The 15,009-nt window shown below is 43.8% G+C and overlaps 1 protein-coding gene across 3 annotated transcripts in view; it reads left to right on the plus strand.

Moving 5' to 3' along the window:
• The first annotated feature begins 3,538 nt into the window (after window positions 1–3,538).
• MAPRE2 (microtubule associated protein RP/EB family member 2) overlaps window positions 3,539–15,009 on the plus strand; it is a 98,540-nt gene continuing 87,069 nt past the window's right edge. For 2 of the 3 annotated variants that reach the window (XM_064385659.1, XM_064385668.1), the window contains exon 1: window positions 3,539–3,608. The gene's annotated coding sequence lies outside the window, so the exon portion shown is untranslated. Of the gene's footprint in view, window positions 3,609–3,740; window positions 3,746–15,009 lie in introns of those variants that run through there. The other variant, XM_064385673.1, reaches the window with a different exon arrangement.

Raw genomic sequence — 15,009 nt, forward strand, 5'->3', positions numbered from 1 at the left:
GGTCAGAGGAGAAGAGGGAGGGGAAAAAAAGTCTGAAAAGGTTTTATTCAGGTAGAGTGGAAATTTTGCACAGGGGAAAAAACTCAATTCCTTCAATAGATTCTGCAAAACAACAACATAAGCTAATTGTGACTTTTAGGAACTGCTATTACTTATCCTGGGACAAATTTGTTTTCTATATATTCTGTAAATAAAGGCTGCTGCTAGCTATAGGATATGGTAATTTCAACTGTATCCTTTTTTTAAAATGGGAAATATCTGACATATTTTGGGATACTGTAAATAAAAAAAGTCACTATCCAGGAATAATGAAATACTAAATGAAGAAACAGAGAAGCACCTGCAAGTGACAATGCTAAGTTTTATATTCAGATGTATTTACATGGATGTTTAAGTGCATGTCCTTGCTGGAAGACTCAACCACACACTTGGCTTGTACTGTAGGTTTGTGTAATGGATCAGATCCAAATGCTGGCAGAAGAGCATCTGAATCAGTTCTGCATTAGACAGATGTCCCTTTTATTCCTCCTTTAACTACACTCACTGATGAAGATGATGCAGAGAATTAATTACAGCTATGAAGAATGAAAGTGAAAGGACCATATTCCCCCCTCAGCCATGACCCTGCACAGGACTGACATCAAGGAGGTTGCAGGGTCAAAGGAATTCAGGAAAAAGCCTTTGGTAATAAATTCTACTGAGATTATGTCCTATAATCTAACTGCAACTCCTCAATCAGTGACTGGAGATCATGTGCAAAGAGCTCTTAAAAAACTGAAAGTTGTTGTTTCTTCCTGGAAGCAGAGTGCAGTTGAAGATGAATGCACTTCCCTGAGGCTCTGACCAGGTCACAGTTGGATCTATAGGTGCTTCTCTTGCTGTGTTTGAAGGAAAGCCGGGACCCAAGTGTGTTGCTTTTGTCAACTTTTGTCAACTTCGAATCACCTTCTGTTTTTTCACTTGCTGCAAAAAGGTTTTTTTAAGAGATAACCAACAAATATCCAGTTTTAGAGACAAGACAAATGTTCATTTTAAAAACTGTTTTGGTAGGTAAAGACAGTTTGTCAGCCCAGCCCAGCCCAGTGTCAGCTGCTACTTCCAGCACCATTGGTGGAACATGGCACAAAACTAAACTGGCCACAAATGTATTGTTAGCCTGTCCAGGATGCCTGTGATGCTGGGGAATGTGTGTGATCCTCACATCTCTCTGCCAAGGGAAACAAAATTGACTGCAGAGGGACTACAGCAGCAAGTGACTGTTTTTGCAGCAATGGTTCTTGTGCTTGTGCTGGCCTTGGTATAAAACAGAAACATGGAAAGTGTCTGAGGGAAGGAAACACATGTCAGGATGTCTCAAAGACAGCAGCCTCCATGTTCTGGGACTGATAAATCCACAGACCTTACATGGACCTTATAATGAGCCTCTCTATTTTTAAAGATTCTTGTTTCTGGGCTGTTTCAATACCTGAAGGCTGTGAGAGATTATATCCCTCAGACCAGGCTATTTAGGCTTAGGAAATCACAGGTGTGCAGGGTTCAGGGTGAGCCACACTGCCCACACGGTCAGGAGATGATGAACATGGAAGCACCTGGCCACAGCTGAGACCAAACAAGACCAAATACACTGCTGGGAGCCTCAAGGAGGAGAGAGGGACCAGTGAAATCTCCAGACCACAGGTCCCCTGAGTCAGCAGATCTCCTCGTGGGCATTTAGACTGGATGTGCTCATAGGTGAGGTGATTTTTGCCTTGACTCTGTCTCTTGGCTCTGCAGTCTCCCTTCTGCACAATGAAGATTACAGCTCCTCAAATACTTAGGCACATGCTGATGGCAAAATCATCCACCAGGGCCTCAAACACTGCTGTGTGGAGTCCCAGAGAAGACCATACAAAAATAGCATATCTTTTGATCTTCAAACTCAGTTAAATGCAGTCTGCAGATGCACTAAAATCCTCTAATTGTTCTGCGGGCACAGAAATAGGCTTTGTCACTATGACACAAAGAAACAGGATTAGGACAAAATTCAGGTCTTTTTAGATTAAACAAAAAAAAGCCAGAAAATTCCTTTGGTTTTGAGTGGTAGGTTTTTAAGGGGCTAACCACTCTGCATTACCTGAGAACACTTATGTTTGGGGTTCCCCTCTGCTCCCCAAGGGACATCTATGACTTCATGAGTGTACCTGGCTTCCAGACCCAGCTTCATAGTGTTAGCACCATCTCATCAGCAGCATGGTGGCTGCCCTTCTGCCACGAAAGATTTAGCTCCCATGAGCCCTACTGTGCACCCTTCAGAGCACAGGGTGCAAGCCCACTCAGTGGTGGTGAATGCCTCTGCATGTCAAGTTCAACCCTAAACTGCTCCTAAAGAAGGGGATGGTCTCTTTTTCCAGCAGTGGGAAGGGTTGGAGATTCCATGGGTATCTCTCATGTCATTTCCAGGCTGCTCTTTCTGTTGGTTAATTGGGGCAGCAAAGCTGCTGTACCCATTCTGCAAGGGGTCTGTGCATCCCTTGGGACATGGGGTCCCTTAAAATAAGCAGCAGGAGAAGTCTCATAAACATTGGAGAATGCTGAATCCTGAATCCCAGCCCTGCTCTTTCACACAGTAGGGAATGGCACAGTTTCCTCTAACATGCATAATCATAGAACAGTCTGGGTTGGGAGGGACTTTCCCCCCCATTTTAAATTTTGTCTTCATGTAAATGATGTGCCCTAACATAACTCCTGGGGGAAATACCAGGTGTCATTGCAAGGGCAGGAAGACTCTGCACTGTTTCTTTTTCTCCAAGCCTTAATTGATAGCTATCCTTACAAAAATAGGAAAAAACATCCTACACAGAGATCACCTCCCCTCAGCATTTATGGCTACACGACACAGAGCTTAACAGCACAAACCACTAGACTCCATGTGGGCAGGGCATGACTAACAGTCCATCTGTGGAGCAAAGAACTAAAGATAGGCCTGACAGCTTCCCTGGCTAGCTCCGCTTCCGAGAGCAGGTGGGACGGCTTTGCCGCAGGGAGCGATTTAGGAGAGGCTGTGGAGATCAGCAACTCTTTCTGCAGAGCCGGCTCTTGCGCTCTGCCCCTCACAGCCGGGATTTAGCCGGCCAAGAGGAGCGATGCTGGAGATGCTTCCCAGCCCCAGCGCCGTCCGACGGGCGCTCCGGGACCGGCGGCTGGGAGGAAGCCGCGGGGGCTGCACGGTGCCGGGCTGCGCTGCCCTGGGAACCGCCGCCACCCGCAGCTTAACCTTGCACGGGAAAAAAGAGGAAGAGGAAGAGAAGAGAGAAGAGAAGAGTTATAATCTAGAAATATTAAGTAAATAAAACCAACAACAAAGTAATAATGATAACAGTAGCAGTAACTGCATCCAGGCGGGGTTGGCGCAGTCGGTGCCCAGCGCTCGGCAGCCCGGGGCGGGATGCTGTCAGCGGGGCCGGGAAGGGCGCTCGCTGTCCCGGGGCTGCGCTGCCGCGCCCGGAGCGGCTCCCGCGGCGCCTCCCGCGCGGGGCGGAGCGGAGAGGGGCGGGCAGAGCCGGGCTGCCGGCGGGCGGGCGGGCGGGAGAAAGGAAAAGAGGCGGCTGCTGCCGGCGGGAGCGGAGCAGGTGAGGCGGGAGCCGGGGCTGTGCTGTGCTGGCACCGGGAGCGGCGGGCGCGCCCGGCCTGGGGAGCTCGGGGGGCTCCGGGGGCTTCGTGAGCCCGGGCGAGCGCCTCGCCCCGCGGGGACGGGACGGGAGCGGAGCGGAGCGATCCCTTCTCCCGCGGGCAGCTCGGGGCGGAGGGCGGCGATGGCCGGCGCTCTGATTCACCCACTGCCCGTGGGGCCGAAAGTACTTTGGGAAAGCAGAGAAGAGCCTACTGCTCCCCGCTCTTGAAAAAAAAAAAAAAAAAAAAGGAAGTGAAATTTCAGCGCTGTGACGGTGCTAAAGCAATCTCCTGACTCGAACCGAGTCCGCTATCCTGTGGCGGTGAAGCCGGAAAAATCCCGGGAGTGTTATGCTGGGTTGCATCACTTAGAGACTAATTAGTATTTAGCGGGCTGAAGGACCGAGAAGCGTGTTTGTGTGTTTGTTTTGTTGCTGTGAATAGTTGGGAAGCAGGAGAGTTGTTGGCTGGCTCTGTGGTGCGCTGTGTTCATGAATTTAAAATCCTTCAATATATAAGCAGTTTGCATGTCCCTGCTGATCTGCAAGCATCCAAAACAGCTTCTGGTAACGGAGCTCTCCTTCAGTGTGCTGCATGGTAGGAAAGCTTTGTTGTGAACAAATCCCATTCCGGGGAAAGCACTTAAAAAGCCTGATGATTCAGCATGCTGCATCCACTGACCAAGGGTGACAGCTCCTGCGAGGAAGGGTGCAGCACTACGGGCAGATACAAACATTACCTGAAGCTACAAGCTTCCCATGCAGTAGTGGCACAAGCAAGTGAGGCTGTGCAAAAAAACAAGCTCCCCCAACAAATTACTACCAGTTTTTCATTTCAAACAGCTTCTTCTGATAATTCAAATGAACAACCCTCTGGTGCTTTCTGTGGCGAGTGAGTTATAGTCCTTTTTGTACTTGCTTCCCAAAGGGATAGTTGCTTTTTATGTGTGGCCCCAAAGTGTGTAGCAAATGAATTGAGACTAATAACTCATAGCTGATAACTTAATGTAGCAAGAAATCTAAAGCTGTAAAGAAGGTGAAAACTTTTTATGATAAATACTGTGACATTTTTGCTATGTTTTAAGAGAAGATAAACACTGAGACTGAGATGACATTTGAGAAGTGGAATAGCAGAATAGTAAGTATTTCAAACAAAGCCTTGTGCAGCTCAAAGGTTATTTTGGTAAGTTGCGCTTGCTCTACAAAAGACAATCTCTTTTAAAAGTCAAATGAACCATGTAAAGACTTCTACAGGAACACTATTACAGGGTGAATCTAGTCAGGCTTCTGACTGCTTCAGTGAAGAGCTAAGTATTTAGAAGTATCATTTCAAGGGCATGTTGAAGTATTTATTATTCACCAGCTGTATGAGCAGCTGTACTCACTGTCATGTCAGGATGCCCAAGCCACGAGCTGAATGCTCTCCAAATCCTCAGCGTACACACACTCAATCTGTGTCTTTTCTCTGAGGTACAGGGACCCCTGCTTTAATCCTTGTTTATGTCTTTACTCACACAACTGGATGGGCAGGGTGGGGCTTTGTCCAATTAGTGAGAAAATACAAAGAGCACAAACTGTCTTTGTCTCACACAGGGTTTGTCAGCAACCACTGCTGGGGTTGAATGGCTTCTTGTTGGTGAAGCCCTCGCAGTGAAAATCATCCCCAAAGTTGAGGACAGGAGGGTTATGACCCCTTAACTCACCTACTGCCTTATCCTGTGGGTGAAGTTTTGAGTTACAGGTAACTCTTTTCCAAAATCACTCAAGATTTATGGTACTACTGCAATAGTGAAGTTTCATACTTTCCCTAGTAGGGAAAGTTGACTGAGATGTTATAAAATCTATTTAGATTCAACCAAGGGCTTCAAAAATTGATAAATTTTACTTTTCCTGAAGGTAGGTATGGTTTCTTTCAGTCTGCCTCAAACTTAGCCTACAAAATCCATGAGCTACTTCAATTTCCTAAGGAGAAAAGATCAGCTTATTAAGGAAGAAAAAGGTCAGGGACAGCAGCAGTTAGGGCAGTCAATGTTGTGCAGGTTTGGTGTGTATGAGACACCTATGCCTTTTGGAGATATTGCAAAGACAGGAAAATACAGATATTTTTATATGACCTCACTTTGTGAGATGTCCCATGGGAGAGAGGATGGTGTAACTTTGCCAATTGTCCTGTCAGGCTGTATCAGAACACTTGCTGGTCAGATTTGGTTATTCAGTGGTATTTTCTGCTTATTTAAAACTTTTGGCATTTAGCCATTTACCAGGTACCTGTTTGGGTACCTGGAACTCCTGGAGTTGGTCCAGCATTAGGGTATGAATATGATTAAGGGACTGGAGCATCTCTGATGAGGACAGGCTGAGGGAGTTGGGCCTGTTCAGCCTTGAGAAGAGATGACTGAGTGGGGGCTCCACCAATGTCTGTAAATATCTGGTGGAAGAGTGTCAAGAGGATGGAGCCAGGCTCCTCTTGATATGCCAAGCAATAGGACAAGAGGTAGTGAGCACAAAGTGATGCACAGGAAGTTCCACCTGAATATGAGAAAGAACTTATTTTCTGTGCAGTGGCTGGGCACTGGGACAGATTGCCAGACAGGTTGTGGTGTCTCCATCAGTGAGAGACCAACTCAAGAATTGGATGCAATACTGCACCATGTGCTTTAGGATGATTCTGCTTGAGCAGGGAGGTTGGACCAGATGGCCACTGTGGTGGTTTCCCAGGCCCTCCTGTAATTTTGTGATTCTGTGATTCTTGGAGGTTAAGTCCTCCTATAGCATGCCCCTTCCTCTGAGAAGCAAAAAGGTCTCTTGTGTCATCACTACTGCTTCTCAGGCAGGAGAAGCTTCCTGTCCACAAGGAGAGTAGGCATCTCATACCTGGGAGGACATAAAGTCTGTCTAAAGAGCATTGGAAATAACCTATGCATTGATGATGCTGACTGGTAATCTTGGGCTGGAACAGTTTTTTCAGCCTTATGATGTTGTTTGTAATGGCCTCTATTAGTTTTACTGATATTCTAAATTTAAGGCCCCTCTCTGATGACAGAACTCTCAAATCAGGTTTCTTTCAGCTCTTACAAGTCCATGCATTCTCAACTATTTGTCATCTGGCTATCTGGCATTCTTCTGTATTATTTTTGAACATTCTTCCAAATGCCAGTGAAACATTAGGAGGAATTAAAAAACAAATTATATCCCCTCCACCACTCCACACCCACCCTCCTAAATGGATAACCACAATAATTTATTGTTGTGGTTTAACCCCAACAGGCAATTAAGTACCATGCAGCAGCTTGCTTCCCGCACCCGCAAGGGATTGGAAAGAAAAAGTAAGCCTTATTGGTTAAGAACAACTTAAGGTTTGAAACAAAATATAGTAATAATAACATACCACTAATATTAAATATGCTGTCCTCACTGTGCACCCTCCTGAATTCTTGTGTGGCTCCTCACTTGCAGAGTAAGAGACATGGAAAAGTCCTTGGCTTAGGGTAAGCACTACTTAGGAGTAGCCAACACATCCGTATGTTATCAACATTATTCTCATACTAATCTAAGAAACAGAGCACAGTACCAGCTACTAAGAAGAAAAATAACTCTGACCTACCCAAACAGGGACACTTAATAATTCTGGGGGCTTTCAAAATAACTGTGCATTTCAGCCAAAGTTTTAGTGCAAATTTACCTTACAATAGCTTGTATCATGATCTTTTTCCCTTAAGCCTTGCAACACTGAAACCTTAATACAGTCTTTTTTTTTTTTTAATAGCTTAATTCCAAAAGAGGGAGAAACATTAGACTAATGCAATTAGGTGAGTGGAATGCAGTTTTCCCTCAGGCAGCTCTGGAGAGTGATAGTATATCATGTTAAAAACTGCAAGTGGTTGTGTCAGACCGAGCTGGGCTGGGCAGATGTTGGCATGAAGCATGGGAGGGGGAACTGCAGCTGAAGCAGAGTCCCAGTGGGAGTATGTTGACAGCATTGCTCTGAGTCACTGGGGACCCAAAAAACAACTCTGTCATGATGGCACACCCGGTGATGTTGGGTGAAGTTTAGGTGAGATCCTGATCCTTTCAGCACCTTTATGTATACTATTTATTTTACTGCAGGTACAGGTACACGTGTGGATATAAAAGTCAGAGTTTTGGCCCAGCTCCTAGGAGCGAAGCCACAACTGCTGATGTGAAATCCTTGCAGTTTCAGTGGGGCTTGATTTGTCACTGATGGAAAGGTGAGGGGTTGTGGGCAATTCCCTGTACAGCTTTTTTCCCCGTGGGTCATGCAGATGCTCTCCGCTGACAGCCTCCACTACGTGTGTCTCCAAGAGCAGTGAACCTGAAGACTGACCTCTGGCAGAGCAATGGGTGCTCTCAGGGCAGCAAGAGAAGATGGTGGTTAGTCTGCCTGCAGGAAAGGTGGGGAAAGAGCCTCAGGCAAGGTGTTGTTTTCCAGGGGTTTGAAAAGAAATTTCACGGATTGTATGGCAGAAGCGGTGACTTGTCTTCTGCCTTTGGGAAAGTCAGATGAAAAGAAGGGTGCTGGCAGCAGGGTTCAGGAGTGGGGAGAGGAGAATGGAAAACCTGAACTGCTGGGAAAGGATCCCAAAAACAAGAATGTTCTAGGAAAGGTGTCAGGGAAAGCATTTATCACATTATTATTTAATTGGATGTCAGAACGGTTTCACGTTGTGTTTGTTCCCAACGAGCTGGAGCGCAACCCCAGCGCGCAGTCGCAGGGCAGACAGGATTAAGGCACAGACCTGTTCTGGGAGCAGTGCCCAGTGCCAGCAGCAGGGCTGCCCTGGGCTATTTATATTATGGCCACGAACAAAAAGTGTTTTAAAAGGACCCAAGGAAAGCAATCCTGCTAATAGAGCCCCTCTAGTAAGAGAATGGCTTCAGAAGGGGCAAGTATGCTCAAATATGATCAGCAACTGCTGCCCTAAATAGGGGACAGTTCTCCACAGTGGTCCAAAAAGATGGCCAGTGTAGTGAAGAGGAGGAGGACATGTAGCAGAGACATGACAAAAGTTGGGGGGAGAGCCTCAGTGATCTTGGTTGAATGCCTCCTCAGTCTCAGAAACTCTTCTCTAGTGCTGAAGAGTTTTACAGTCAACCAGCTTCATTCCCCAGAGCCTTTAAAAGCCCCAGATGTCAAATTTGTCTTATTTGAAGTTCAGGAACGGTTCTCTTAGTAGAAGTTTAATCTTTAACCTGGTCTCTTCTGAGAATGGCTCACCATGTTATTTTTCCCCCTTCTGGGAAGAAGCCAGTAGCATTTCTTCAGCACAGCAATTTCAGATATTGAGTACACCATTTATTTGAGTTAACTCTTTTCCTTAAATGATAAAATTAGTAGGGTCCTAACACTGGATAATCTACCATACACATAAATGCAAAACTTTCAGGTTCGTTTAATTACCAATGCCAAAGCACACAAATATATCAAGTTGTCAGGAAATAAAAATCCTGCATAAATTTGACAGGTGAGAGGGATGCAGCAATACAGCTCTATCAGCTATAAGCTTCAGACACCTAAGTTGTTTAAATCTAGCAACTCTTGATAGAATCATTAAAGTCCACAGGGGAAATGTTTCTCTCATCTCTCTACATCATTAGTTTGTACAACCTGCCATGTGGAACGGCTGAATACCTTCTCAGGCTGCTACTTATAGAGTTGTATTAAAATAGGCTTTGATCTGGTAACCATTTTATACCTCAATTAATCCTGGGTTGAATATAGAGTGGTAACAATCTCTTCAGAGTTTGAATGACTCTGCAAGTAAAGTGTATTACGTTTTATCAAAGGAAAACAATGTGTTTGGTGGTACTATATTCAGACTAAGTAGGAACATGCATTCTGGAAGCTTCTTTGCAATAAGAAACTGATCTTGGATCTCATGATTCATCTCTGCTGGGAATGTGGCATCCCTTATAGTTCTGAATCCAATAATATTTGCAAGCCAGGCACAAAAATGCAGACTAAGAAGCAAAATGGAAGCAATAGATGAATACCTCTCTGGATTTCCATCAAAGTCCGGAATTCTTCATGTCTAGTAGAAGTTGAGAAGACACTGTCTGGCAGGAGTACCTGAAAATGCAAATATTGTTCAGCAGTGTTTAAGTCTTGTGGATTTAATGGCCAAATAAACACATTTCCAAGCACCTGCAAGTATTGTCTGCTGTGCTTTGTGAAGTTGGAAATGGCTCCTTGGCAGATGGCATGAGCACATAGTTAGTATTAATAGACCTATACACAAGGAGAACAGGGGACTTCTGTTTGTAATTAAGCTAATCACAGAGGGAGCAGAGAGCTCCTGCCTTATCACTTATCACTTATCACTGCTTAAATTCCAACTAGCAGAATGCATAAACAGGGCGGAGTTTCCTTGGCATTTGATGCTCCCCAGTATCGTGTGCTTTGGGGTTTCCCTGGAGTTGTAAGTAGTCAGGGTAGGATATCCCACTCATTCAGCTCTGTTCTACTTCAACAGATTAGTCTGCAGGTCTGCTATAGAGCTAAAGGATTGCCAAACAATTGGGTATTTAAATCCACCAACACAAATAAAGTGTGCAACATAAACAGATTAACATTTAAAGCTGTTTATTTAGTTCTTTTCTGCAAGCTTTTGCATCTTTTTCTTGCAGCTCAAGTTCTCAGACATTATTAATTGCAGTAACTTTTTATATTCAGTGCTGCTCCTTTCAATTCCATTAACCCTTTAATTCCCTCATTAATTTTTGTGTCAATCATAATAATGGGAAATAATATCAAAAGAAAGGAGGAAATGTAGAGCTAAAAGAGACTAGGTATTGACAATTGGTTGTGAACATCTTAAGTCTCATTAGTAGGCCCCAGAAATTTTCTAGGAATATACATTTCTGTAGAAGAAGGGGTTGTGAGGTGCAGCTGAAACCAATCTGGGGAATTTCACAGGAAAACTGCATTTGGTGAAGTTTTGAACAGCAGCTCTAGGTAGGCTGTCTCTTGGAAGACCTTTGAAGTGTAAATTAAATAATTCCAGATGATGACAAAAAATTTGTTAAGAAAACAAAAGATCTGGGCTTCGAGCCACTTCAGTGCAGTTGGTTTTGTGCCTGGCAAGAACCCTGCATCCACGCACTGTTGCTCCCAGGCTGCTCCTGTGGAGTGCCCCTTTCTTTCTCATCTTACAAGATGATCTTATGAGATTTTTCACATTCTTTATCTGTGATGTGTCTCTTCCCCTGAGCTGCATCCCGAGTTCACCACAAAATTGGCAGTAATTCTATTCTGTCAGTTTGCTTTTTAACTTCCTCTGGCCTTTGCCTGAAAGGATCCCCTGTTTTTCGTAGTAACATAGAAGAGGCAACCTTTATAGAAGATGATCTCTTTATAGAAGAGACCATAGAATGGTTTGGGGTGGAAAGCACCAGGAAAGGTTACCTAGTTCCAGGCCCCCGTCCCTGGGTGGTCTTAGACCAACAGCAAGCACACAGACTGATTGTGCCACAGAGACTCCCCACTCTGGCTGCTGTGCCCCTGAACCCCACCTTTTACCAGGCAGAGCCTTGGTTGCTGTTTGACAACTCTCTTGTTTCCCAGCCTGGCCCTGGGCTCAGTAAAAAGGGGTACCACAGGTTAGCCTCAGCCCAGCTGTGCAGCAGAGCCAGAAAATGCTGTGCTTGACCAAGGGGAGTGAGAAGCAGCCTCTGCATTCAGAGGTTGAATGTGCTGCTTTATGAAACCAAGAGCTTCTGATCCAGGGGGACCGTGAAGAGGGAGGGGACTACAAAACAAATCAGGACTAACACTCAGTCGTAAGTTTTCCCCTGAACGTGAAGTGGCAGCAGGCAGAATAATTCTGTACTTTAACACGTTGCTTCCTCGCTAGGTACAGACAGCTTTAGAGGAGGTCTTGTAACTGTTCTTGCTCAGGAAAGCAAATGTGTTTATAAGGCTGAACTTTGCATGCCTGGAAGCAGCTGACAACAGCAAGTGACATTATCAGTACAGGTACTGCTGAAGTGCCTCCCCAGGAAAGACCAGCCCACCAGCCCCTTGCTTGCAGGCATGTACTCACCTCTCTCGCTTTTGGCTGCTAAAATCTGACCTAGAGAGTTTTAGCAATTTCCTCTGGTTATAATGGCAAAAAGTGTGATTACAGTCACAGCTGCATGATGCTGTGCTTGCCATTAGGACAGTAATAAAGTTGTTGTAGCAGGCAGTGCAGGTGCGTCAGTGTCTTTGTAAGAGCTGTTGGTCATACTCAGAAAACAAGACTTAGAAGTTTTTTTTCCATGCATGGTGATTATTAGGACTGAATCCCAGGCACTGAGTATTTTATCTATTGATTTTATTTATCTATTTTATTTTGCTAGCTGCTAGAGATGAGACTATACTCCATCTCACTGTTTCATGTTTCAGTACTGGATACAGGTACTACCAGCAGAAACAGCAAGTCCTTTGGAAATTAAAGCATCCTCTCTGGTATCTTCCCAGTGCTGTATTTCTAAACAGAGTTCCAATGTAGAGGTGCATGTGTGCAGTGTGAACAGCACTGAGCACGACATGCTGGTACTCCTATCCTGATTTCTGGTCTTGCTCATCTCCTGTGATATTCCTCCTCTTTTCACCCACACCTGTGGATTTTCCCATTTTTTCTGGGAACGTCAATTCAAAAGAAGTGATAACTCAGCCAAGAATGTCAAAACTGACTGTTTAGTCAGTCATTGCTGAAGTGGAAAGAGAGGAAGCTGGCCTAGAGTGAGCACCTCTGCTAGAGGACCTCACAGCAACCAAGGAATTGAGCTTGTCTCAATTTCTCACACCTCTGCATTTCAATGGAACTCCTTTCTTTTCTCTTGCATGCTATGTTTAATTTGTGAATTCACTCAAAATTTATAATTGCCTCAGAATTATCAGACTTTCTGTAAGGAGTTTTATTAGCCTTGGAGAATGCTGCAGAATTTTTTTATTCACATAGTGTAGAACATGAGATTACAGACTTCCAGCCACAGGGAGAGACATAGGTATCTCTACTTTAAATATGGATTTTAAAGTCAAAGGTGCTTTATGCTGTTTGCAGAAGTACAAAAGCAGTGAAAAGCGAATGCTGTAATTTATTTTGCAACATTTTTTTCTTGCAATAAAGGTGGCTTTCTTTCTTCATCTAACATCTGGGAGTGTCTAATATTGAAGTAAAAGTTCCACATGGATATAAATTTTTTTAAGACCAGTTAGCATTTTCAGACAGAAATGGCCTGGCAGTGTGAAAAGGGATGAACCTTCTTCTTGTAATACCCTTTAAAGTTTAGATTTGGCTCAAGTCACTAATTCTCAAGAAAATACCTCTGCTCTTTGTATCAAGATGGAATGATCACTTCATCTTAAATAAAGGAAATGTTGGGTATAATAGTTATTACTTGCACAGATCTTGTTAACAAGGACATAATTTCCTAATCGCTCCCTTGAAAGCAAATCCAGATGAGAGAAGCATAGTTGAACTCCTGCCAAACACCTCAAGAACTCTGATTTCACACCCAGCCTCCTTCAGGAGTGCCAGGATAACCTCAACTATTCAACGAAAAATAAACCCCAAATTTAAGCCCTATGTTTACAGTTCCTCATACTTGTACCCTTGAAAACAAAAAACTATCAGTTGGAATATTAAAAAAAAAATTAAGAAACAAGAGTGCAGCCACCTAGATATGTTTGTATTACACACCAAGGCAATATAAAACTCTGCAGGCAACATTGCCTTAGTGGCCACATGCTAATCCATCATCCCATCCTCTTGAATTAGGCCTTGAGAGGAAAGAAAGTTGAAGACTTTAAAATATAGAGTACTTGTAGGACAAAAGAACAGATTCTAATTTTTATTGGTGGTCCCTCCGTGGTGAAGGCGTGTGTGATTTAATGAGTCATGCAAAAGGCTTTGATGTTGCATCATCTTCACTCTGTAAGTGATGAAAACAAGAGCCTTCACTGGTGGTGGAGGCTTGTCTTGTGGTGATGTAACTGGAAATTGCTGCAAGTACATAGATATGCTGCTTTTCAATATAATGCATCTCTAATACCAGTAAACACTCAAAGCTGATAGACTTCCCTCAGGTTGTACAATGCTGCTTTTAAAAAGCAAACAACTGAGCAGGGTCACCCACCACATGTTTGTAGACCATGTTGCAGGAACTGCAAATATGGGAGACAAATTTAATTTTGTCTACATTTTCCCCATCAGCTTGTCAAATTGTCAACTAGTTACCTACTTAAGAAAAAAACCAACCTCAGAACAGCACATGAGTAGTTTATAAAATTATATTGCTTTGAGAAGTTTTTCCTCTTTTTTTTTTTTTTTTCTTCTTTTGGGTAGGGTTTCTAAATAGGATGAGAGGTGGAGCTAGTCATTTAGCCACACCCATGGTGAGGTTTATAAAGGGAGGTTATCAAAGGGAAGTTCTTTTCTGCCAGTCTATGACAACAGGCAGTTTCATTTAATTGGTTTTTATCTTAAAAAATCATACTAATCCTACCATGTCAAGGCTTCTTAAAGGTTCCTGTGCTGGGGATACTCCTCTAAATGAACCTTTGAGACAGCAAGGAAAGGTAAGTCATGGGGTCTGCTCTACTACCTTAATTCCTTTTCTGCATCTAATATTTCTCTGTCAGAGAATGGAGTATTACTGTCCTTTCAAAGGTCTGTGTTTTGTCTGCCATTTGTGATTGAAGTTTTGTTCTCTGTAGCTTTGTAATCCTCTATCATGAAGCCAAATGGAGAAAAAGGAGCCTGAAAAAAGCATCCCCAAGACTGGAGAGGTTGTTCTTTGTCATAAGGTAGTTATGCTTTCAAGACGGATGACTTTGAGGGCTAATTTGCACCACCTGGCCACAACACTGAGGTTAATGTGGCTGTTGTAATTGGGCTGCTGTTTGTCAGTCATACCAATATTAACTTCTCAAGCAGACAAATAAAAGATATGCTATGCTTTATTGCACAATTGCTGGGGCTTAGTCATGACTTTTTGATACACCCAAGAATCCTGCTATAATTTTTGGTTTCTACTGTATCACAGTTTCCTTATATATACATGCACAGGATTGCTTATGAGTTACTCTGTTCAGCAGAGGCCTTGTGAGTGACAGTGTATATCCTTCCATGAGCTCAGGTGCTATAAAAGTTTGTTTGCTCTTGAGCACAGGTGTTCACATTGGTACAATAATTCTGAGGACAGGTCTGTATCAGTTTACCAGATGCCTTGGTGAAATCTTTCATAGTCTTCTACTGAAGTCAAATGCAGTATAGTAAAAAGTGATTACAGCAATGCAGGGTGTGTAGCATGGATGTGGCAAGGACACTGGTCAACATAAAAAATACCCCTCTTATTA

Source organism: Passer domesticus, chromosome 1 (genome assembly GCF_036417665.1).
Source record: "Passer domesticus isolate bPasDom1 chromosome 1, bPasDom1.hap1, whole genome shotgun sequence".
In the NCBI taxonomy this organism is placed as follows: Eukaryota; Metazoa; Chordata; class Aves; order Passeriformes; family Passeridae; genus Passer; species Passer domesticus.